Below are 26,800 nucleotides of genomic sequence, written 5' to 3' on the forward strand. Positions count from 1 at the left end.
TCTAACACTAGGACCAGACTCATACAGCAAAGGCCAAAACCAAACACTTGCCTTTTAAGTCAAGCGTGCAGGGCTTTGTAGATTAAAGACTTTGTTAGCAATTGGGGAAATTAAGAAAATGTCTTTTCAGGAAGCAAAATGAGGGTGTGCACTGGGAACAGAGGGGAGCAGAAAGAAAGACTGGGGGACATGGAAAATAAAACTTGCAGAATTAATAAAGTTCATCATTGTGGGCCCTGACCAAGGTGAGACCCAGGAGTGGGAGAGGGGGAGGTCTCTGTCCCCACATATACCCCACAAAGCCGTGGTGGCCAAACAGATGGCACAGCACATTTTTAAACCACTTTTTAACACAGTCACTTTTTTTGCCTGCTTGCTCTTTATTCCTCTAGTCAAAAGTTCCACCAGCTGTCACTGTCTCAAAGAAAATGTCAGGGGTTTGTCGCTGCCTGTGCCTCTCCTCAGCTCAGTAGGGGAGAGGGTCCCAGGGACCTCAGCTCGCTGTGGTCCTGGCTGCAGAACTTGTGAAGCGGCTGAGGGGTGGGCCCCTCACCAAAATGAACCCACCAAGGAGGTCCATAGTCAATCCTTCCCCCACAGTAGCCCTTTCCAGGTAGAAACATACGTACTTCCCAAAGCACTTTCCCTCTATTTCCTTGTCTCCTTCCAGACACCCCTGTGAGGTCAGTATTATTTCCATTTCAAAGGGAGAGCAATGGGGAAGCCTGGCTTCCAGGCTTTCAAGCTGTGTGACCTTAGAACACGCCCTTTCCCTCTCTGGGCCCCAGCTTCCCCACTGCAAAATGGAATCGACCAAAGGTCCTCCAAAGTCCTTCCAACTCTATGGCTCTAGACCACCGCTTAGTATCAGGAAGAAGCACTGATCCTTCTCTCTGAATGACAGCTCCTGCTGCCTCTCTGACTCCTTCCTTCCGCTCCAGAGAGCCCACTTACACACCAAGGAAATCAGAACCTGGGAACTGTAGGAAGCTACCAAACTAGGTTCTGTTGCTTTAGCATTTTTTTCCATCTCCAAATACCCATCAGTAACCTCTTTAAATGACAGCCAAATAGGGCAGTTGGTTTCTTGCTGAATCAAAATAAAGGAAGAAAAAAAAAAACTTGATGAGTAATTTGCTGAAACTAATCTCTGCTCCACCCCAAACCTTTTGAAATTACACATTTAAACTGATTTAGAGAACTTCAAAGATGCATTTAAAATGTCTTTCCTCCTTGTTTAACTATGTAATTGTTTTCACTCACAGTAATCGTCTCTCGGAGGCGTATGCTTGACTTATTTAATAAATCCTTCACATTTGAACTCATCCATTAGCAATAAGGAGCCTGACACTCCATTACCCACAATAAATTTCACTGCCATTAAATAGCCACATACCACATGGAGGAAAGGAGACACTTGGATGTCCTTGCCGAGCCAGGGCAGCGTTGGAGCTCAGCCCCAGAGCCTGCTCCAAGCCTGCCTCTGGGTTCCTTATTCCATCTCTGGATTCTCCTGGGAGTCAAGGTATTGATCTAGCCAACCTGGAGGCTGACCCAGAAAGACAAAGTAGGATGGGTACACACATCTGCTCTAAGGCTCATCTTTGTCATTCCAGAAGGTTTGTGGCTGGGGTCCAGGCAGTAGGAGCCTGTGGCTAGTGCCCACCCTGGGGCCAAGGAAGGGAGCAGGCAAACAGAGCAGTGGCCAGGACTGCCCTTGGGCTTTATACAAGGCCTCAGCCACCCAGCTGGCCTTGACACAGAGCCCCAGTCCTCCTGCACATCGTGCACACGGCACAGCTGATAAAGAAAAGTCAAATGTGTTTACCACTTTCCTCCACCGTTGCCAGCTGGCTGCATTCTCAGGGGGCACTGAAGCTTAGCTTACAAGCTGATGGCACCTCTGCTCATTACCAAAGGGAGGCTCCAGCATGGGGAGAAAGAAGAGAATCATTGATTGGGGAACCTTGGAGTCAGAGCTGAAAGAGACCTCAGAGGTCATTGATTCCAGGAGTTCTCAAGCTCTGCTGTGTGTCGGCATCACCTTGAGAGATATCTGAATCTTCAAGGAATGCCCAGGTAATGTTAATGCAACCAGAGGTGATCTGGTTTACTGGTTCTCAACATTGTCTATACAATATAATGACCTGGGAAGTTTTAAAAGTACCAATTCCTGGGCCTCACCCAATACCAGTTAAATCAGAACTTCTGGCTATCGGCCCGGGATATCAGAATTATTGTAAAGCTCCCCAGGTGATCATAATGGGCCATCAGGATTGAAAACGACTGATCTGGGCATCTTACAGAAAAGATACTATGGCCCAGAGAGTGGTTAAAACTTGCCCCACATCCCACAGCAAGTAAGAGAGAGAGCTGTATAGAATCCAGGCGTTTGCCAGTCTATCGTGAGCTCTCTGTGCATCCTGTGATATGTGAGGGTAAGGAACATGGCCAGTGTCACCCAGGAAAGCTCGATGCCCTGAAATGACAGCCACCCTGCAGGAGATGATCCTTCAGAAGATCATGTACCTAAATGGTGTCAGTGCTGCTGATCTGGAAACCACACTTTTTGAGTCCAGACCCTTTTTTTTTTTTTTTTAATTTATTTATTTATTTATTTATGGCTGTGTTGGGTCTTCGTTTCTGTGCGAGGGCTTTCTCTTGTTGTGGCAAGTGGGGGCCACTCTTCATCGCGGTGCGCGGGCCTCTCACTATCGTGGCCTCTCTTGCTGTGGAGCACAGGCTCCAGACGCGCAGGCTCAGTAGTTGTGGCTCACGGGCCCAGTTGCTCTGCGGCATGTGGGATCTTCCCAGACCAGGGCTCGAACCCATGTCCCCTGCATTGGCAGGCAGATTCTCAAACACTGCGCCACCAGGGAAGCCCAGACCCCTTTTATAATGCCTCCTCCTTCATTTTGAATCTCAGTACTCACCCATCAGACATCAACCCCTAGCTCTCGCCAGTCTCTGCACAGAATGAAGCCATGGAAATGAGCACACTGTCTTCTGCACCTTAGCGAGGGGTCCTAAGCATCATAAGTAAATGGTAGATTCAGTAAATCTGTTTCCTGCCCAGACTGTGAGTGCTTTGAGGGCAGCTCTGAGCTCCCTTCTCCTGTATTCCTTGGTTTGGGGCTAAGGACAGCCCGATAGAAAAGGCTCCACGTGGCCTTGGGCAAGTCACTTCCTTGCAGGAGTCTCATCTGTAAAATCTGAATGCTAATACTCACTTCCTAGGACATCATTTAGATTCAGTGAAACACCAGAAGTAAAGTGCCAAGCCCAGAAGGGATGTATAAAATGTAGTTGACTATCTCAATTTCTATACAGAGATGGCACATCAAGGGAGATGCTGAACTTGGATAGCCTGGGTTCCAATTCAGTCTGTACCACTTCTTAGACCTTAACCTTTCTGACCTTGACTTCCTCTTCTGTATGATAACAGCAAGTGCCACAAAGGATTGTTGTGAAGGTTAAATTAGAAAGTACATTTAGAGCACTTAGCACATGCTAAGCACTCAATAAGCATTAGCTATTATTATTACTGCTGACCCCAGCCTCCTTCACAGTCAGCACAGCAAATGCTGGGAGTCCTATCCCCAGTGGTGGAGGACCTTACATGGAACTCTCCACCTTAGGAAAGAGGCACACACTCATTTGGCTGGGTGAGGATTACAAAGTGTGGCCGTGAGCGAGAGAGAAGCCCTCTGGATTTACAGCAACCCTAGCAGGTGGCCCAAGTCCTCAGGGCAGCTGGGACACAGCGCCCTTCCCATAACAGGGGGGCATCCTCCTCTGGTACCCCGTGGAGCCTGTCCATGCCTCTAGCAGGATGCTCATGACATTCAAGTCAATCATTGTCTTATCCTCTGACCAAAACCCCAGAGGCCAGGCCTTTTTCTTACGTGTGTTCCTTTTGAATCCTGGGATACGGTAGGCTCTCAATAATGTTCACCAGGTAAATGAATGAATGAATAAATGAATTCATGCTAGAAAAATCTGTTGAACTTAGTAGTCCTAGGGATGTTGGGTTGAGCCATGAGGTTCTCGGGAACACAAGGACAGGAATCCCGCTAACAAAGGGCAGGGACCCACTCATCTCAGGACGGCCAGCCCTGTCTGGGACAGGGGCACTTTGGGAAAGGAAGGAGCCCACATGATAGAGGATTCTGCTGACAAAATTCTCTAACTCTATGTCTGGACCAAGGAACTTTCTCCAGGGCTCTTAGAACAGGGTATGTAAACTGTGGAGAAGGGTTCCTGGAAGGAAAGTCAGGGGAGGGCTTAGGAAGGTTGACTCTTCCCAGACTGATTGCCTGAACTGGGAGCCTCCAGGCCCCAGAGCACCTGGTTAGAGCTTAAGAGGCAGAATGAATGCTACCATTTTACTTTGTTGGTCATTTCCTGTCATATGAAATCTTGAATTTCCACTAAACTGCAATTTAATATCTTAATGTGGTAGCTCCTCCACCATAGCAGTGGTGCTGAGTTCCAATCCACCTATTTCCCAAGTGGGCACCATAAGGTCCCTCCTACCACTTCAGATGGCCCCAGCACTCCACAGATCAAGAAAGCAACCAAGAGAAGCCTAACACCAGGAGGATGGATGGGTTGGAATGCAATGCTTTGGCGTGATTTCAGAGTACACTAGTTTGCAAATGAACAGAAACTCATGACTCTTGAATGAAAAGGTCTCCTATCTTAGTAAAAGATTATTTTGTCTACCTCCTTATCTCCTCCTTTAGAAGAACAGAAGGTCATATAGATCCATAAAAGCCAAAGACTTGTAGACCAGGATACAGGATGGTCTAGAAATGACTCATAATTGAAAGAGTGTCTTGAAGAAGAGGTAGACACTTTGCCAGGGACAGGCAAACTACAAACTGTAGGCCAAATCAGTCCCCATCTGTTTCTGCACAGCCCACAAGGTAAAAATGATTTTTACACTTTTAAATAGTTGGGGAAAAATCAAAAGAATAATATTTTGTGCAAAGTAAAAAATCAGATGAAATTCAAATTTCTGTATCCATAAATAAAGTGTTCTTGGAACACAGCTACATCCATTCATTTATGTATTGTTGATAGCTGCTTTTGCATGTCCCAGTGGAAGAGTTGAGTAGTAGTGACAGAGACCATATGGCCCACAAAGCCTAAAATATTTATTATTAGGCCCTTTACAGAAAATGTTTGCTATCTCCTGTTCTAAACCTTTAAAATATGTAAAGAGCTGAGAGGGAGTGAGAGAAAGAGAAAGAGAAGGAGGGAGAGAGAAAAAGAGATTAGCTTGGTAGAAGAGAAAACTACTACTCACCTGAGTGTGTCTTAGTCCATTTGGGCAGCTATAACTAACTGCCATAGACTGGGTGGTTTAAACAAAATCATTTATTTCCCACAGTTCTGGAGGCTGAAAAGTCCAATATCAAGGTGTTGACAGATCTGGTGTGTGGTTTGCAGATGGCCATCTTCCTGCTGTATCCCCACATGGCAGAGAGCAGAGAGGGAGAACCAGCTCTCTCCTGTCTCTTCTTATTGGGGCACTAATCCCATCATGAAGGCCCCACTCTCAGGACCTCATGTAAACCTAGTTACCCCTCAAAGGTCCCATTTCCAAATACCATCACACTGGGGATTAGGGCTTCAATATAAATTTGGGGGGAACACAAACATTCAGTCTATTGCACAGAGTTATCCAAAGAGGATATATGTGGCCTTGAAAAGGGACATTTGTTCTCACTCCGATGGATACTTACTTCTGAGATATTTTTAGGGATTTCAAGCATTAGGACAGGGAGTTAGCAGATGATCTTTAAGCCCCTTCTACCCCTGAGATGCCCTCAAGGCCAGATAATTCCAAGGTAACTCTGGTCTGGGGGTCTCTGATGCCTTCAGGCTCTCACATTACATTCTCTCTGCACCACCAGTTCTGTGGGAAGCTTTTCTGGTGCCAATAAGCTAGAGAACCCACTGATGAATGCATCTATCCATCAAGTAAGCTTAGCTAGATACACATGAGGCTGGAGATTCAAATTTTATTCTTTAAACCAATAGCTGACGGCAATTACTGACAAGAAAAGTTATTTCTGATTCACCAAGTCTCAAAGCTTTTGTTATGAGTCACTCTTCCAACAAAAAGTGATGTTGCAGTTATATATGATCTTCTGTGGCCTTTTTCTATGGAACGACATTGATCTATTTCTCATCTGAAGTCATAAGGGCCTGATATACCTGCAGTCTGACCTTGCATCTTAAAAGGTCCTACTAGCCATCTTAACTTGAAAGCTCTCGTTTTGGTATAAACATGGGCCTGCTTCTGATTGAGGCACTGTCCTGGGCACAGGCACCGAGTCTGCTCTTTAAAACTATTCTACCTAGGAAAGGTTCTTTCAGGTGAACAAATAAAGTAAAGCCACAGAAGGAGCAAACAGAAGCCCCAGCAGGCTTAGAATAACCTCAGGGAATCAAAATAGCTGGAGAACAGGTTGATGTGATTAACAAAATTTTCTGTCATCTCAGAAGGTACGAGTCAGGTTTTAGTGTAATAATGCCATGTAACAAACAATCCCAAAATCTTAGTGCCTTACAACAATAAGCATTCATTTCCTAATCATGGGTCAACTGTAGTTGGCCATTCTCAGCTAGGCTTAGTGGGGTCCAATAAACTAGATTGGACTCATGCTTTGGGATGTTTCAGATCTACTCTCTGCATCTTCCATCAGGGCTGGGGCATGTTATTCTCATAATGCAGAACAGAAGCTCCAAGAGGGCTGCAGAAACTCACTAAGCCTCTTTAAGTCTCAGCTTGGAACTTGCACAATACCTCCTCCCACATCTCGTTGGTCAAAGCAAGTCATATGACCAAGCCCAGAATCAATGGGACGTGGAGGTATATCAGAGCCATGGAGAAGCCATGGCCAGCGCATAAAGGGAAGGAAGAATTATGGACAAATAACACAATCTAACACAGGGGGTGACCTGAAGTGCCTTTACTTCCCGAGCTTTGCTGAAACTATGAGAAAGTCAAGATCCATTTTCTTTCTCACTTAGAGCTCGAGGACTGTGAAGGAATCTTGGTTTGATGATGGAGGACATGGGTGGTGTGGACCATTGTCTGAGTACCACTGGTCCCATCTACCCCTGGAGATAGGGAGGTTTATGGAAGGTGAAGCTGAGTCCTCTAAAACTTAAAGAAAAACCATCAAGCCCACATGAATACATTTTCTCCTATCTCCACCTTCTTGCAGGATTCTGTTTAACTGGTTAACTCTGGTTAGTTGGCTCCCAGTTTACCGAGATTATATCTTTTTTTAACATATTTATTTATTATTTATTTATTTTATTTATTTTTGGCTGCGTCAGGTCTTGGTTTCAGCACGCAGGATTTTCGTTGAGGCACGCAGGATCTTTCGTTGCAGCGCGCGGGCCCTTTGTTGTGGTGCGCAGGCTTCTCTCTAGTTGTGGCATGTGGGTTTTCTCTTCTCTAGTTGTGGCGCACAGGCTCTGGGGCACGTGGGCTCTGTAGTTTGTGGCACGTGGGCTCTAGTTGAGGCGTGCGAGCTCAGTAATTGTGGCATGCAGGCTTAGTTGCCCCACGGCATGTGGGATCTTAGTTCCCTGACCAGGGATCAAACCTGGGTCCCCTGCATTGTAAGGCGGATTCTTTACCACTGGACCACCAGGGAAGTCCCCAGAGATTATATCTTGTAAGTGTTTTTACCACCCACTTAGCAAGTGGTGTTACTTCTGAATAGCCAGGATAATGATAAAATAAACAAAAAGCTATAGTCCTGTTCATGTGCTTACTTCTTGACTGTTTACAAAATGTTTATACTCACATTAGCTCCTTTGACACAATCAACCATCCTGTGAAGTGAGAACACAGAGAAGACAAGACCTACTTTAAAAGTGCTGATATGAAGGCTCAGAAATGGTAGGTGATGTGCCCAAGTTCAAAGGCCAAGTATTAAAGAGCTGGAACAGACTTAAGATTTTCTAACTCCTTGCCCAGTACTCCCTCCCCTCCCCTCTGAGGAAGAACAAAGGAAGCACTGAGAGTGGGAAGCCATTGATTCTCTCCTGGCCAATCCAGGGAGACCTCAGGGAAGAGGTAGGTGTCAAAAGCTATTGGAAGGAAGCTGCCAGAATGGCACAGGGGAAATGTTTTTATACCTTCACACAAAACAAGACCATCCAAAAACCTTACAACTACCTCTACTCATCTAGCCACTAGCCCCCAGAATGCCTTAAGCAGCCTCCTAGGCTGATGCTCCATTTCCCGTCTTGCCCCCAGAGGTCTCTTCTCCATGCAATAGCCAGAGAGTCTGCACAAAACCCTCCAATGGCCCCCCAACTTGCTCACAATAAGGCTCTCTGGTCTAGCCATATGCTTTCTCTCTGTCCCCCCTCCTACTGCCTCTCTCTCCTCTCCAGCCTCACCCACCTCTGTGCTTCTCCTTGAGCACAGCAAGCATCCTTCTCTCTCAGGGTCTTTGCACTTTCAATTCCCTCTACTCAGAATGCCATGCCCCCAATATACCTATGGTTCACCTTCTCACCTGATCCAGTTCTCCGCCTGACTGTGCCCTCTTTGGAGGTGTCTGAACACCCCACCTAAAATTCCACATCTCATCACTCTCTATATTTTCACTGTATTTTGCTTTTCTTCATTGCATCTATCACTTTGTGATAATATATTGTACATGAAAGATGTTTGCTTCCTTACTGTCTGTCTCTCCTGGAACAGAAGCTCCACGAGAGCAGGGAACTTGTCTGTTCACTGCCTTATCTAGCAGCTCCCTGAAGCATGAATGGTACATGGCAAATGTTCAGTAAATATTTGTTGAACAGATGAATCAAATAAATGAATGAACTGGTTAGCTCTTTCTCCTCCAGCTACAACCCACTTCACCACCTCACCTATGGGAGGTACGAAACTTTCCTAGAACTGTTCATGGGCTCATGCATCCTTCAAGAAGAGCTGAGCCCCAAGACACCATCAACAATGGCCTGGCCCCATTTCAGACCCTCTCAGTGGCTGCTCTGACAACCTTGTATGATCACAAGCCTGGAACAGAGGCTTGACGGTGCCAAACCGGGGATCAGGAGGAGGCGCCATCTTGTGTCCCTGGAGCAGAGGTCTTGGGACAAAGCCCTGAAAACTGGCATCTAGTCCAGGAGCATGAAACAGACTGGATTCCTCATGATGCTCTGGGGCCTCCTTCATGGGGATGGCTTCCTTGAACCAGTGTCCTACTTGGTGTGGGTCCCCTACAGTCTCTTGCTAAGGGACCCTGTTAACCCCGAGAGTTTCCCTGAGAACAGAAATACATGGCTTTGCATTGTCCCAGGCCCATCTTATTGAGAGCAGATGAAGACCCATCTTGACCAACCCAGGCAGTGGGGAGAAGGTCCCCCAGAGCCATCCTTGGTCCTCTCTCCATTAAGGTCTATTATGTCATTATTCATCAATAGAAGACCAACTCCCAACACAGAGTTTTAAAGTAGAAAAGAAACACATGTTACATGGTCTCTATCTCTCTCCAGCTGTCAAGGTGTACCTCTCATGCTATGAGAATAGTCCACTTCACACATAGAGAAACACCAGCCATGTGACTTGGCCAACCAGCTAAGTCTTCACTTCTTAAGAGCTTCATCTACAAAATGGGAATCAGTCTCATCAGGCTGCTGGGAAGTTGCCCAGAGATCTGAGTTTGAGCCTTTAGTCAATCTCTATTTCTGTAACAAGTAGCTCTTTCTACTTTAATTTCCTCTGTTATAAAAATGAGAATGCTAGTTAATTATTAAGGTTGTCAGCTCTAAACATCCATGAAATGTCATCAGATTGTTCAATTAATTTGATAAATCTACCAAAGATTTTCTTATACAATAAAATATACAGCATATTAGAAGCATCATTTTAATTAGTAGACCATATTGTATAATTACTATATATATATATATATATATATATATATATATATATATATATATACTGCATTTTGTCAAATACAAGTGTGCTAATACACCTCAAAATTATAATGCATGCCCCACATAATGAGGCAATGATTCTCTTCAGTACACACCTCAGAGACTTAATTTGATTTGGAGATAAATAAAGCATGGAACTTGCCAATCTCTCGAGGTTACAGTGTTTTAAATACCAATTGCCTTGTAAAATGGATTTGGGGACTATTACGGCAATCCAGGCCAACCAGAGGGGAAGAAGATGCCATTTCAACAATATTTCCCTTTCCTGATGCCCGCATCAGTCTAGCTGTGAGGGCAGCACGCGCCCAGTCTCAAAGGGAGTGTTGCGGGTTCACCACCACGACCCGCACGTAGCTAGACCAAGAACAGGCTTGCTTTGATGGCAGATCCGGGGCCAACAAAGGAAGAGTTTTCCAGGGTCAAATCTCCACTGGAATGTGAGCTTCATGGGGGCAGGGACTGAGTCTGTTTGCTCACTGCCTAGAGCTGGGCACACAGGTCATCAATGATATTTGTGGAATGGAAGAAGTAAGGAGCAATTAAGACTTTAAGAAGATTCCAGGAGGACCCAAGCAGGGGATATTGCCCAGAGGAGTCATGCATTCAGTGGGGACCAGGGATCTTTAAGGTCTATATGAACCCTGAGATTCTACCTAGACCTGCAGGGATGTGTGCAAAATGGACAGCAGATGGGAGACAAGACAGCCCCTCTTTTCATATAGGTTCAAAGAGACATGATTATGGTGTTGGCTGGTTCACATCTGGCTGGGTGCCTTTCTCCTCTGGAAGAGGGACTTTGGGAGACAAATTTGCATCTGTCTGAGCTGCTGGTGAAATGAATCACAGAATTCAGCATAGGGTGGGAGACGCTATAGGCAGGGTCACAAGAAGAATAAAAGCTTGGACCCTATATTAGTTTCCCAGGACTGCCATAACAAAGCACCACAACTGGGTGGCTTAAAACAACAGAAATTTGTTCTCTCACATTTATAAGAGGCTAAAAGTCTAAAATCAAGGTGTTAGCAGGGCTATGCTCCCTCTGAAGGATCCAGGGAAGAATCCTTCTTGCCTCTTCCCAGCTTTTGGTGGTTGCCAACAATCCTTGGCGTTACTTGCAGCTGTAACACTCCAATCCCTGCCTCTGACTTCACGTGGCCTTTTTCTCTGTGTCTCTTGTGTTTCTCTGTCCAAATTTCCCTCTTGTTAAAAGGACACCAGTCATGGGATTAGGACTCACCCTAATCCAGTATGACCTTATCTTAACAAATTATATTTGCAAAGACCCCATTTCCAAATAAGGTTGCATTCTGAGGATCCAGGGGGACATGAAGTTTGAGGGGACACTAATCGACTCAACACAGCCTCTGAGGACTCCAATGGGACACTGTCCATGCATGGAGCATGGACCTCATAGCCTAGCCTCTCCGCTGCAGTGTCTGCCCTCCTGCGGCTCTCTCTGACCTCTTCTGCAACTAACATGCTGGCCTCTGGGGGGCGCTGTGCCTACTTTAATCCTCCCCTCCTCCCCCCCAGAGTTACAGATGGTTCCCTCAAGTTCATAGGGAGGGTCTGCCTTGCTCCTGGCCATTGCCACAGGGCGGAGATCCTATAAGACTCCCACCACCCAGAGTGATCACAAGGGCATGAAAACACCTGAAGTCATACGAACCTAAGAGAGGGAGACCACTGAGGACCACATCCTTTCTTCCCACCTTCCTGAGTGTTCTAGCCGTTCCTACTGTGGAGTCCTGGCCCCTCCCCACAGTGGGCATGGTTTTGTTCTTGCCTGTCTCCACGGACAATCCAGTAAACCTCAGTGTCTGGGTGTCATGGAGCAGGGCTACCCCCCTGCCGCTTAGGCCTGAAATGGAAGAGGAGAGAGTGGGTGGAATTGGAACACAAAAGGACTTCTCCCTCCCCCTGGTAGCCAGTGGAATGCTGTTCTGCTGGTTCCATGTGATGACTGAATTGCCTTTTCACTGAGGGATGAATAGACCTTGAAAAGGCAGCTAACGTAAGATAATGGTTTCAAGAAAATGCAGCCTATCAAAGGGACCATAAATGAAAGTGGGGTTAATGGTTAATGGTTGTGCTGCTAGGGAGCAGCTCCCAATTTAACACTAAGAAAACCTCCCAGGCACCTATTAGTTCCTGCTCCTGTTGCCTCTCTCAACAACCCAATAAACTGGCAGGAATCAGTCTCCCCACTTCAGATGGAGATGTGGATCCTTGGAGATCGTAATATGAACTACCAGGAAATGGCTTCTTAAGAGCATCCAAACGGCCTCTCTGGTTTACAGATGAGGAAAATATGATCCAGATACGGTGACACATTGAACCAAGGTCACACAGCTAGTAAGATGCCCAGCTGGAATTCAAACCTAAATTTGTCTGGCTCCAAGTCCAGTGCTCTTTACATGACAACTATGTGATGATTTGGTCTGTGGTTTGCTCAGGTTCCCACAGTTAGTGGGTATTGGAGTGAAGACTTCAACTAGGTCTTCCAACTTCTGGTCCAGCCTCCTTCCCACTGCCTCCCGTGGGTCCTCAGTGAGAACTTTCACCCAGTCACCAACTCAGTCTCCCCCTTTTGCTTCACCCTCATAGTTGGTCACTCTAGGACTGTCTCACAGGAGCTGGGACTTGGTGGGTCCATGCAGGATCGGAGGTCCCGTGACTAAGCACTCGCTGGAATGGTAAGTCCTGATTTTTACAACACAACCAGGCTATGTTCTCAAACTGGGCCAGAACATTTGTTATTTCACATCAACTCTGAACACTCAATAGAAGAGAAAAAGTGGGACACTTCGGAACTGGCTTTCCTCTGTGCCAACAAAGTGCCATTACTTTAACTTCATTTGTGTGGTACAAATGAGGAGATAAATGTCGTGTTCCAGCCAGTCTATTAGTGGGTATCAACTGCAACACGGAAAGATTGTGCAATCTGGCTGGGTAAGGAAAGGGGAAGAGCTGCACCCAAGGATTTCAGCTCTTAAATCCCTGCTGCCTGGGATTTCTGAATTGTGAAGCAAGATAAAAATGCATATGGTGCATTACACACCTACAGCTAGTTGCCTTTATATTTTTTTAATTACATACAAATTCTAGTTGGGTAACTTTCGGTATGTCCCTCAACCTCTTTGGGCCTCAATTTTCTTATCTGTAAAACTGAGACAATATCTGACCTCCTTGCTACACTACAGATTTTTGTGTGAGAATTAAATAAGGAAATGAATAGGAAATTGCAACTGTTCCACACATTATTAATTATGCATTACGCATCGTGTACACTCAAAATAATTATGCACCTAAGTAATTTGGATGCATGTTAGAAGTGTGAAATTCAAAATAAAATATATTGCCTTTTCACATCCCTGATGTAACTAATCCTGTGAGATCCAATAGAAGGGAAGGAATCTTTAAACCTCCATTTTTTTGTTTTGTTTTAATAAATTTTCATTGAAGTATAACATATCATATAGAAAGTACTTGATTAATTTTCCAAAGTGAACATACTCACCATCAGCACCCAGATCAACAATTAGAATATTATCAGCCCCTCAGAAGCCCCCCTTATACTCCCTCTCACTCACTACCGCCTCTTCTTCCCCCAAAGTTGCCATTACTCTGACTTCTAATATTATGGACTAAATTTGACAGTGTTTGAACTTTGATCACATATTATTTACCTTGGGATCTGGCTTCTCTCAACGTTTTGTTGGTGGAATTCATCACACTGTTTTGCACAGCAGTAGCTTATTCATTTTCTTTGTTGTATAGTATTCCATTATGTGAAAAGACCTTTATTTATCCATTCTACTGTTGATGGACATGTGCACTGTTCTCAGTTTGGGGTTAATACAAATGATGGCTCACAGGTATATAGATTTTTGTTGTAGATATAACTGGGAGAGGAATGCTGCGTCAGAGAGTAGTGAGTGTTCAACTTGATCATATATTGGCAACCATTTTCTAAAGTAATTGTTCTAATCTGTACTCAGACCAGAAGCATATGAGAGTTTCAGTTGCTCTGCAACCTTACCAGCACTTGATTTTTTTAAATTGAGGTAATATTGGTTTATAACGTTATGTAACATTATATTTCAACTTCTGTATACACTATTACGTACCACCAAAAGTTTAGTTTCCATCCATCGCTGTACAGTTGACCCCCTTTACCCATTTTGTCCTCTCCCCACCCCCACCTCCACTCTGGTAACCCCTACTCTGTTCTCTGTATCTATGTGTTTGCTTTTGTTTTGTTGTGTTTGTCCACTTATTTAGGGTTTTTTTTTTTTTAACATTCTACATAGTGAAATCATATGGTATTTCTCTTTCTCTATCTGGGAGAGGTCCATCCACGTTGTCATAAATGGCAAGATTTCATCTTTTTTATGGTTGGGTAGTATTCTATTGTGTGTGTGTGTGTGTGTGTGTGTGTGTGTGTGTGTGTGTGTGTGTGTGTACCACATCTTTATCCATTCATCAATCAATGAGCACTTAGGTTGTTTCCATATCTTGGCTATTATAAATAATGCTGAAAGGAATATGGGGGCGCATATATCTTTTCCAATTAGTGTTTTCATATTCTACAGGTAAATATCCAGAAGTGGAATAGCTGGATCATATGGTAGTTATAAGTCTTATTATTTCAGCCATGTTGAAGGGTGTAAAACAGTATCTCATTGTATTTTTAATTGTTCTTTCCAGATGACTAATGAAAGTGAGCACCTTGTCATGTGTTTATTGGCCATTTGGATATGCATTTGCCTATTCAGGATATTTTAATATAAATGGACCATACCATACGTGGTCTTTTGTGACTGACTTCTTTCACTTAGCATAATGTTCTCAAGGTTCATGCATGTTGTACCACGTGTCAGTACTTTATTTCCCTTTATTGTTGAGTAATATTGTATTGTATAGATGTCCACATTTTATCTATCCATTATAGTTGATGGACATTTGGGTTGTTGTCACTTTTTGGCTATTATGAATGCTGCTGCTATGAACATGTGTGTACAAGTTTTTGCATGAACATGTTTTCATTTTTCTTGGATATATACCTAGAATAGATTTGCTGGGTCATACAGTAACTCTAAGTTTAATCTTTAGAGGAACCACCAGACTGTTTTCCAAAGTGGCCAAACCATTTTACATTCCCATCAGCACTGTATGAGAGATCCAATTTCTCCACATCCTCACCAACACTTATTAGCTGTCTTTTTTATTATAGTCATCCTGGTTAGTATAAGGTAGCATTTCATTGTGGTTTTCATTTGCATTTCCCTTACGGCTAATGACATTGAACAGCTTTTCATGTACATATTGACCATTCATATATCTTCCTTGGAGAAATATCTGTTCAGGTCCTTTGCCCATATTTTGTCTTTTTATTATTGAGTCGTAAGAGAGGGAAGGATTTTTAAAATAACAGAAATTACCACTATATCTTTGTTAAGAGTTGCAAGTACTTTTTCCCAGTTTTTTGTTTCCTTACTTTCCCCCATTCAGAGTTTTTGAGTTTTTAATGAAATTTAATTTATCAATCTTTTCTTGTATGGCTTCTAGATTTTGAGCTGGAGTTTGAAAGGCCTCTCCCTCTCCAATGCTATAGGGAATTCTTCTATGTTTTCTTTGTGTACTTTTATAGTTTCATAAAGCCTGTGATACCTTTGAAGTTTTTCTAAATGGCTATCCAGTTATTCCAACATCATTTCCTGAATTGTCCATCCTTCACCCTATACTTTGGGATATCTTCTTTATCATATTCTGAATTGCCACAGTATTTGTATCTATTTCCAGATTTTCAGTTTTATTTCATGGGCACGCTTCATTCACCGCAACTACCTTGCTTTACTTATTGAGGCTTTATATGTTTTTATAAGTGGTAAGGTTAGTCATTTCTCTTATTTGTGAATATTTTTCTTACTATTCTAGTTTGTTTATTTTTTCAAGTGAACTTTGGAATAAGCTCATTTGATTAACAACAAAACCCTGTATATCTTATTATGATCATATTAAATGTATAAATGAAATTAGGGAGAATTGACTTTTTTTTGAGAATTGACATTTTATTTGTAAGTTTTCCTATCCCTTTCAGGTTCTTATTTTGTGTTTGTATATTGATCCTTCTTTTCTGATTATGTTATCTAATGATTTATCTATTTTATTGGTTCAAAAAACTAGATTTGGGATTAATTTATTAGTACTATTAATCTGTTTTCTAATTCATTAATTTCTACTTTTATCATTACTCATGACTTATTTCTGGTATCCTTCAATTTATTTTGGTATACTTTTTATAACTTTTTGAGCATGATGCTTAACTCACTTGTTTTTTGTTCTTTCTTTTGTTATTTAAGGCTATGATTTTCCTCTGTACATTGATTTAGCTGTGTATTAGTTTCCTAGGGCTGCCGTAACAGAATACCATAAACTGGGTGGCTTAAACAACAGAAGTATATTGTCTCACAGTTCTGCAGGCAAGAAGTTGAAGATCAAGGTGTTGATAGGATTAGTTCCTTCTGAAGCTGTGAGAGAGAATAGTTCTATGCTTCTGCCCTAGCTTCTGGTAGTTTGCTGGCAATCTTTGGTGTTCCTTGGCTTGTGGGAGCATCACCCCAATCTCTGCCTTTATTTTCACATAACTTCCTCCCTGTGCATGTCTTTGTGACCAAAGTTCCCCTTTTTATAAGGACACTAGTCATATTGATTTAGGGCCCACCTTAATGAACTCATTTTAACTTGATTACCTTTGTAAAGATCCCATCTCCAAATAAGGTCACATTCTGAGGTACTGGGAGTTAGGACTTCAACATATGATTGGAGGGTGGGACACGATTTAACCCATCACAAACTATATCCCACGAATTCTGATAAACAGTACTTTCATTATTGTTGTTTCCTAAGAGAGTCTTCCATTTCAGTTTTTATTTCTTCTTTGAGAGTTTAAGAGAGCCTTTAAAAATTTCCACACTGAAGGAGCTTTTCTACTTTCTATTTTGTTATCGGTGTTTAATGAATTATATAATATGTAATAAAATAGTTAACAAAGTGTTATCCAAACTACATCTAACTTTTAGAATTTATTGAAGATTTATTTATGGGTTAATATATGGTCAGTTTCTATGAAAATTCTCACAGATTTTGGGGGAAACAAAAAGTTTATTCTTTCGTTACATGGTTTAATCAGGTCTACCTCATTAGTTAGTTATTTAAGTATTCTATATCTTTATTTATTTGTGTCCTCTTGGTCTATTCTTACAAAAGTAAATTATATTCCGCTTCTACTTATGTATGACTGCCTATTTCTTGCATCTCTTGTAACTTCTGCTTTATAAATGTGGATACCATATTATTTGGTGTATCGATATTTACAAATGTTGTCTTAGTCAAATTCATAAAAACAGAGTTGACTGGTGATTACCAGGCGCTGGGCGGGGGGGAAATGGGGAGATCAAAGGTAGGAATTTTTTGGTATAATACGATAAGTTCTGGAGTTCTAATGAACAGCATGGTGACTATAGTTAACAATACTATATTGCATACTTGAAATTTGCTAAGAGAGTAGATATTAAATGTTATCAGCACAAAAAAGTAACTATGTGAAGTGATAGATGTGTTAATTAACCTCACTGCAATAATCATTTCACATTATATATGCATATCAATCATCATGCCATATACCTTACACTTACACAATGTTATCTGTCAATTATATCTCAGTAAAGCTGGAAAAAAAATTGTCTTTACTGAATTATACCCCTTAGACTACAGTATACCCTTCTTTTTCATTTAATGATCTTTGTCCTGAATGCCACCTTATCTGTCCTGAACTCCACCTTATCTGATATTAAGATAGCAACCTGTGCTTTTCTTTGTGTTTATATTTCCCTGGTATATATTTGTTTTTCTGTGTCTTTGTTTTAGATGTATCTCTTACATATAACATAGAGCTGGGTTCGCTTTGTGATCCATTCTGAAAATCATTTATCTCAAAAATTTACTCTAGGGACTTCCCTGGTGGTGCAGCGGTGAAGAATCTGCCTGCCGACTGACAAAGGATTAATCTCCAAAATTTACAAGCAGCTCAATATCAAAACAACAAACAACCCAATCCAAAAATGGGCAGAAGACCTAAATAGACATTTCTCCAAAGAAGATATACAGATTGCCAACAAACACATGAAAGGATGCTCAACATCATTAATCATTAGAGAAATGCAAATCAAAACTAAAATGAGATATCACCTCACACCAGTCAGAATGGGCATCATCAAAAAATCTACAAACAATAAATGCTGGAGAGGGAGTGGAGAAAAGGGAACCCTCTTGCACTGTTGGTGGGAATGTAAATTGATACAGCCACTATGGAGAACAGTATGGAGGTTCCTTAAAAAACTAAAAATAGGGCTCCCTGGTGGCGCAGTGGTTGAGAGTCCGCCTGCCAATGAAGGGGACACGGGTTCGAGCCCTGGTCTGGGAAGATCCCACATGCCGGGGAGCAACTGGGCCCGTGAGCCACAACTACTGAGCCTGTGCGTCTGGAGCCTGTGCTCCGCAACAAGAGAGGTCGTGATAGTGGGGGGCCTGCACACCGCGATGAAGAGTGGCCCCCGCTTGCCGCAACTAGAGGAAGCCCACACACAGAAACGAAGACCCAACACAGTCAAAAATAAATAAATAAATAAATAAATTTTTTTAAAAAAAAGTAAAAGAAACAGATCTAATATGAAAAAAAAAAAAAAACTAAAAATAGAGTTGCCATACGATCCAGCAATCCTACTCCTGGGCATATATCTGGAGAAAACCATAATTTGAAAAGATACATGCACCCCAGTGTTCATTGCAGCACTATTTACAATAGCCAAGACATGGAAGCAACCTCAATGTCCATCAACAGAGGAATGGATAAAGAAAATGTGGTACATATATACAATGGAATATCACTCAGACATAAAAAAGAATGAAATAATGCCATTTGCAGCAACATGGATGGACCTAGAGATTATCATACTAAGTAAGAGAGAGAAAGACTAATATATCACTTATATGTAGAATCTAAAAAATATGATACAAATGAACTAATTTATAAAACAAAAACAGACTTACAGACTTTGAAAACAAACTTATGGTTACCAAAGGGGAAAGGTGAGGGGAGGGATAAATTAGGAGTTTGGGATTAACACATACACACTACTATACATAAAATAGATAATCAACAAGGACCTACTGTATAGCACAGGGAACTCTACTCAATATTCTGTAATAACCTATACGGGAAAAGAATCTGAAAAAGAATGGATATATGTATATACATAATTGAATCACTTTGCTATACACCTGCAATGAACACAACATTGTAAATCAACTATACTCCAATATAAAATAAAAATTAAAAAAAAAAGAATGAGTCCAAAGGTCTACATGACCTACTGCACCTGCCTTACCTACATATAGGGTGACTGTTGGTCTTGGTGAACAGTTTTGCTTTATGCCTGTTGAGCCAAAGTATTTCAGTTTTGATAACAAATTATAGACTCACCCTGCCTCTAAACCACACATGTGATTGACAAAGGTGCCAGGTAGCCTTGGTCTTCATTTTCATGATAATTGGAAAACATACATGATCTGCCATTGATTAGCTGCCTTTCTCACAAAGTTCAGTGTCTTCATCTGTAAGATAAAGACGAAAAGGGTATGAGTTCATTGAGCTCAAAAGTCTCTTTTGTTAGTACATCAGAAGTGTACTTTTACATAGTTTCACCAGTTTTCATTATGATCAAATTATTTGGGTCACGGCTATTTTAAGAGTCAGAATCAATATGGACAGAAAAGTGATCAGTTGTGTGATTATGTGCCAACAACAAGCACAATTATTATTGCAAGAGACGCCCTGCCACTTTCTTTGAGGAAAAAAAAAGAAAGAAAATTAAACAGTTCTATTGATTTTTAGAGTTAGGTTCATGGAAAGGTCTTTTTCCACCAACACAGGGATGTGTCCAAGGTACGTGGTGTCCCTGAGGATAGCAGGACCTGCTTGACAGGAACTAGGATTTGAGAGGAATGGCTCATGTGCTCACCAAAATCTCCAGCATAAGAGTTTCAGGCAGGGCTTCCCTGGTGGCGCAGTGGTTGAGAATCTGCCTGCTAATGAAGGGGACACGGGTTCGAGCCCTGGTCTGGGAAGATCCCACATGCCACGGAGCAGCTGGGCCCGTGAGCCACAACTACTGAGCCTGCGCGTCTGGAGCCTGTGCTCCCCAACAAGAGAGGCCGCGACAGTGAAAGGCCCGCGCACCGCGATGAAGAGCGGTCCCCGCACCGCGATGAAGAGTGGCCCCCACTTGCCGCAACTAGAGAAAGCCCTCGCACGAACCGAAGACCCAACACAGCCAAAAATAAATAAATAAATAAATAAATAAAGTAGCTATAAAATTAAAAAAAAAAAAAAAAAAAAAGAGTTTCAGGCAAAAGCCAATATGTGGAGGCTCTGAGGGCCTTAATTAAAAGGTCAATTAATTTTTTCCAAGGTAATTTTATAGTGTGTATTAAAAGAATTCATCATTGTTCTCTCCATTTGGGTGGAGTTCAAACCTACTGGAGCACAGGGTCCTGTGTCTAAGGAATGACAAGTAACAAAAGACATTAGACAAAGGTAAGTCAACCTGACAGACCTCCTGGTCCACTCCCACCTCCAACCTCTTTTAGAATCTATCTTTAAATGGGAAAAGTCTAGCAATAAGACTCAGAGCTTTGGATTCTTCTGTTACTTTGGGATATTTTTCTAAGTACTTCAAGTATACATCTCTTCCCTTTCCCTTACCTGGAATGAGTTGTTCATTTGCCTAATCCCTCTCTAGATGCCCCCACTCCTCCAGAACAAGGATCAGCAAACTTTTTCTGTAAAGGGCCAGGTACTAAATATTTTAGGTTTTGCAGGCCATATGATCTCTGTTGCAACTATTCAGCTCTGCAGTTGAAGCCATAGGTAATACCTAAACAAATGGGCCTGGCTGTATTTTAATATAATTGTATTTATGAACACTAAACTTGAATTTGAGTTTCATGTAATTTTTACAGGTCATGAAATATTCTTCTTTTGATTTTCTTTCAACCATTTGACAATATAAAAACCATTCTTAGTTTGCAGGTTGTACAAAAACAGGGAGTGGGCCAAACTGGGCCTGTGGACCATAGCTTGCCAACCCCTCCTCTGTATCATGAACTTGAGGACAGGGATTCAATCATAATCATCTTACTAACTCCTATGGTTTCACTCAGCGTCTGACACTTAAGAGACAGCGAAAACTGTGGAGGAAGAAGTAAGCAATGGAGACCATGGAAAAGACGGCAGATGTATCCATCACATACAACAAAATAAGCCTTCACATTGTTCCGTATGGGTATTGGAAGGGAGGATGTGTGACAGCTAATAGTATTGCTTTGGAGTCAGAAAGACCTGGGTTTGATTTCCAGCTCCACCATTTCCTGGCTTGGGCCCAGACAAGTTCTGAACATCAGGGTGCATATGTCTGTAAATAATAGAAAAACAACCAATGGTGGCTTGAACATTGCAGATATCTATTGTCTCACTTATCAAGAAGCCTAGATGTAGTGGTTCCAAGGCTGGTTCGGTGGCTCAACAGTGTCACTGAGGTCACACAGTTTGTCTTCTGATATCCTGAGCCACTGGCTTTTCATCTACATGTGTGTCACCTATGGTCACAAATGGCTGTTTTAAGCATATATGCCATGTTCAAGCTGGTAATATGGGGACAGAGGAAGTGCCAGCTCAGTCTCCTTTTATACTGCTATCAGGAGGTCACTGTCTTACCTAGAACATTCCAAGCAGATGTCATTTACGTTTTCCTTGTGTAGACCTGGGTTATGTGGCTACGCCTATTGCAAAGGAGGCCAGCCTTTATTGTGGGAAGCAAGGAGAGATGGAGTTGGGAGTGGCTTGGGGAGACCCTTAACAGAGTCCATTTCAAAGACTGTTGCGAGGACAAGTGAAGTGATGTGTGAAAAGCATTGGCACATAAGTACTCAGTCAACTGCAGCTACTATTATCAGTAGGACTAACAATAGTTTCAAAATCCTAAAATATAATCCCTACACTGTCAGTATGAAAACTGTAATTTCTCAGATGAAGTTAGAAAGCCTTATACCCTCATTTCACAATATCCATAATTACATACAGTTAAAGCGAACGAATATTGAATTGGAATAGAGAGCGTGTGTGTGTGTGTGTGTGTGTGTGTGTGTGTGTGTGTGTGTGTGTAACGGGCTATTGATTTATTTTATACTGTTCTATATATACATGGAGCTATATATACACATATATACGCATTAAGCATAAATGAGAAAAACCTGGTGACGCTAGGTATGCTCCACATCCTGCATGTTAAATTAGATAACTCAAGTCACTTTCCCTGGGCTTAAAACCTGAGTCATCTTTCCCTCTCTCTTTGCCTTTCCTGGTCAGTCAATAAGCCCTGTAGATTTTTCACTGCAATATGTCCCATATTTGTTCTCTATTTTCCAGGACCCAAGCACAACTTTTATCACCTCTTGTCCAGTTGACTCTTGCAATAGACTCCTAAATATTCTTCCGTCTCTAGTTTTACCGCCCCCTACCAAACCAATCCATTCCCTCCTTCTTGCCAGAGTTATCTCCCTGAAGCAAAGCTCTGCCATGTCATTTTCTTGCTCAAAAACTTTCAATGGTTTCCTAATGCCTACAAAGGTCAAACTCCTCATGTTATTCAAGGTGTTCCTGACCTGCCCCCAACCTCCTTTTCTGTCTTCTCTTCTCATTCAGATGCACAGTCCAGCTCATTTAGAACTTGCTCTCTGGTCTCTGAACCATCCCCTCCCCCATTTTCTACATGCATCGTAGCTCACATTGATCCATCTCTGCTTTTCTAGATCCCACCTTACAGGGATGATGGGTAATTTCCATTTTAAGTTACAATGAAACTCTGCTTATGGATGACTACAAGAAGCCCGGAATTTTATGGATTACAATTTGTGCAAAACTATCTGATTAAATCAATGAAACAGTCAATAATTGGCTCTGATGTTTTGCTAGTCCCAAGGACATTCAAATGTGCTGACAATTGACAATTTAAAATTGAAATGCCCCATCAAGTGAGTTGGGAAGGAGACACCTGATTCAGGCCAGCAGGCTCAGCATCTGGATTGGACCATGGTAGGGCCCAGTTGGAGCTCAGCTTGGTTCTCCCCCTCCCCCTCTTTACAGAGATGTCAGAAGGCTTTCGTATAGCAGCGGGTTGGTGTATTCTGTTCTGGTCCAAAGCAGGAAGGGAGCCATTGCATTTGATGCCAGGTGCTGTGATGAATGTGCCATTTTTTGTCTAGTTAACTCTCCCAGTAGCTCTGTGAGGTAGGCATTCTCATTATTTCTATTTTCAAGTGGAGATGAAAGATCCAAAAATGAGTAAATTCTTAAGGTCACAATGCTGGGATTTAAAACCAAGTCTGTCTGACTCCAACATTTTTTTGTAGTTATCTAAGATCACACAGCACGTAAGTGACTAAATTTGGATCAGCTTCCATCAGGATGTCACAGAATACATTTGTGCAGGGGACAAGAAGCTGGGCCAGATGAACTCTGGAAATCTCTCCCAGTGAGAGGATTCTAAGAGTCCATGCCCATGAAATGGGCAATCAGACGAGGGCCCCTCCTTACTCCGGCTGTTAGAGGACTTTTCTTCATTCAGGTCTGGATATAAAATTCAAGCAGAAGAGCTCAGCCATAACCCTTCATATGACTTGAGTTTCAACGTATTTTTTTCATCATCAACCTCACTCCCATATTTCAGCAATGCTGCTCCCTAAATTTTCCCCATGATGTATTGTTTCATGTTTGCATGACTAGTCCTTAAAACCAGACCACAAAAACTAGACGGTAGTAATCAGTTCTTTTCCTCTTTCTGAGCATGTGTAACTCCAGCTTTTCCTATGTAAAAGACCACCACATAACTTAGTAGGTAAGAGACTGGCTAGAGTTCGGCTGTTCTAGACGAGGTTCAACTAGGTTTGACTCCAGGCCATGAATTAGATTCAGGTCTGTTTCACATAGTTCTCACTCTTCTGGGACCAGTCTCTGGGGCATGTCTTCCTTATGGCAATGGAAGAAGCACAAAGGAGGGTAAACCCAGTCACCCAAGACATTTCAAGCCTCTTCTTGAATCACATCCTCTAACTTCCCAATGGCCAAAAAGTTAGGTGGACAATCCCAGAGTCAAGAAATGGAGAATTTCACTCTGTCCATCATGAAGCCATGACTACAGGGGTGTAAAAATTTGGGACCAATAATTCAAACCACCACACCATTCAACCAAACAGGCACTGATCTCCTACTATCCACTGGGTTGTGTTTTCATCAACAACATAAAATATTGGAACCACACTATAAACACAAGTTAGGCACTTGGGTTACCAAGATATTCAAGTCATGTTCCTGATCCCTGCGAGCTCAAGGTCAAGTGGAGAAGAAAAAAAAGAAAAGCTAAAATTTATTCAGTACTTACTGTGTCCTAGGCACTGTGCTAAGTAAGCCCTTTGACACACTTAAATTACACACAGACCTCCCAACAATCCTGTGATAGGTCTTAATAGCCATATTTTGCAGATCATAAGACTGAGGCCCAAAGAAGTTAATATAACTTGTTAAAAGCCACACAGTAGAAAGCCGAAGAGTTAGGATTCAAATCTAGATATAACCCCCAAATCCATGCCCAGACAATTACAATGTCGTAATAAGTAGCATACTAAAGAAGCATCAGCAGAGGACTGTGGGAGCAAGGGGGAGGGGGCAGAGATCAGGTGAGCTTTCACACAGAAGGTAGCAAATGAGCTGGGTCTTGAAGCATAAGCAGAAATCCACCAGGAGTTTGGGTTGGTGGAAAGCATGTGCAATGGTCTGATGAAAGAGCAGGGCACTTTCTAGAAGAGTTGAGGGCTGTGTGTTGTTGGAGTGTAGAGATGGTGGTAGGAAGTGTGAGAAATGAAAGGGAAGGAGGAGGCTGTGGTGGGTGATGGAGAGGAGAGCTCTGTATACCAGGCAGGAGCTCTGGCTTTGCCTTAGGGACTGGGGAGCCTTGGGCAAGATGTGGTCTGATTGAAATTGAGTTCCAGAAAGAACAGTTTGACGGCAAAGTGGAGAAGATAGGCTTGAGCATGGAAGCCAAGGGACTAATCACAAAGCCTTCAGGGCAAGCAGATACCGCCACCCTGAGAAGCAGGCCAGACAGGCCCATGGAGACTGGAGTGCAGGCTGAGGCTGAAGCAGAGCTAGCTACCCCTGCTCGGCTCCAGCAGGTGCTGCCATGTGGGAGAGTGGGTTCAGAAATACAGATGTTTTTAATCTCTAAATTAAAAAAATAAATATCTTGATTTTTAAAATCTGGTATTCCTTTTGACCCCTTGCTATACAAGCACTAACTATTCACACTCAGGAACCAAATGCAGAATCTCTGGCTCCCCTGCACTCACTGTACTTGAACTCTCATTGCCTGAAATCAGAGATGGACAGATTCAGACAGTGCAGGACATTTGTGTTAGCAACCAATTTACGCATTTAAAAAATACCTGTCCATGTATACACACACACGCAATATACATATATACATGTATATATACACACATACATGTACACATGTATGTGAATGTGTGTCTGTAAATGCATGTGTGCATATATGCACATATGCATCAAAATTGGCACACAGCTGCTTCCATCACTGCAGCCACAGACCACACTCTAGCTCAGAGCCACACCGACTGCCCAGGAGCTGTGGGTTTCTTCACACTCTCACTCTTTTTTGGAAACAGATAAAGGAGTCATTCACAACCTGTGGTCAAATACTAGCCTCTTCTCTAGGCTTTCTCCCTTTACTTGATATCCAAGACCTTAGAATCGTCCCCAGGAAGGTGGCCAGGGAATTGAGTTGCACAGCTTCAGTCTTCAAAAGCAAGAGACGGACTTTGGGGGTTTGATCCAACAGCCAAAAGTATAAGACACGAAGGAGGGGGAACATCTTCTGTATGCTTCAGCCATGATTTAGTAGCTGAACCCCTCAGCCCTTGCATTGTGTGTTTTGACTACTACTTATAATCTGCTATATCTCCCTATTGTTTGGAGGGAAGGGTTGGGGTCTCAATCTCTCTCTCTCTCTCTCTCTCCCCCGCAAGTTTTCTATGACTATTTCCCTGAGTGCAAAATGCCTACTCCCTTACATGGCTTCAATTCTTCATCTTCTTTTTGATTTCCTCCCATTTCCTCCTACATCTGCTTCTTTGTAATTTAGCTACAAATACTTGTGGGCAGTTTCTTAATTATTTAACACATTTGCAATCAACTTCCCGGACCTGATGAGCGTGCCACCCAGGACACCTGAGAGCTCTCCGAGAAGCCAGGCCTCTCACCTTCCCCACCAGCCCTGGTCCTCAGGGGTTTAACATCCAATGGTTCTCTCATCACCTGGCCCTATAATTCACCAGTCTGAGTTATCATACTTGGCTGAGGGCCTAGGACCTAGGTTCAGAGCAGGTTTCCGGCTGTATACTTTGAAATTCAATGGCACATCTCTGATTCAGGGCTTCTTGTTTTATGGATGGCAGCAGAAATCCAAACATCCTCTCTTCTACTTGATTTTGTGAGTGTCTTGATGTATTACTAACAAGAGTTTAAATTCTTAGAAATTTAATTATTTTAAAAAATCTTGACTTCAGACAATTTCTGGAACAGGTAGATTAAGCCAACAAATATTTGTTGTATACTTACTAT

General features: G+C 42.5%; 1 protein-coding gene across 1 annotated transcript in view; it reads right to left on the bottom strand.

The window, feature by feature from the left end:
- Positions 1 to 26,800, bottom strand: part of CES5A (carboxylesterase 5A) — a 291,154-nt gene that overhangs the window by 101,667 nt on the left and 162,687 nt on the right. Inside the window, 1 exon segment of the mRNA XM_082367012.1 lies at positions 19,532 to 19,662. The gene's annotated coding sequence lies outside the window, so the exon portion shown is untranslated.

The sequence above is a fragment of the Balaenoptera borealis genome (genome assembly GCF_965194805.1).
Source record: "Balaenoptera borealis genome assembly, chromosome: 19".
Classification (NCBI taxonomy): domain Eukaryota; kingdom Metazoa; phylum Chordata; class Mammalia; order Artiodactyla; family Balaenopteridae; genus Balaenoptera; species Balaenoptera borealis.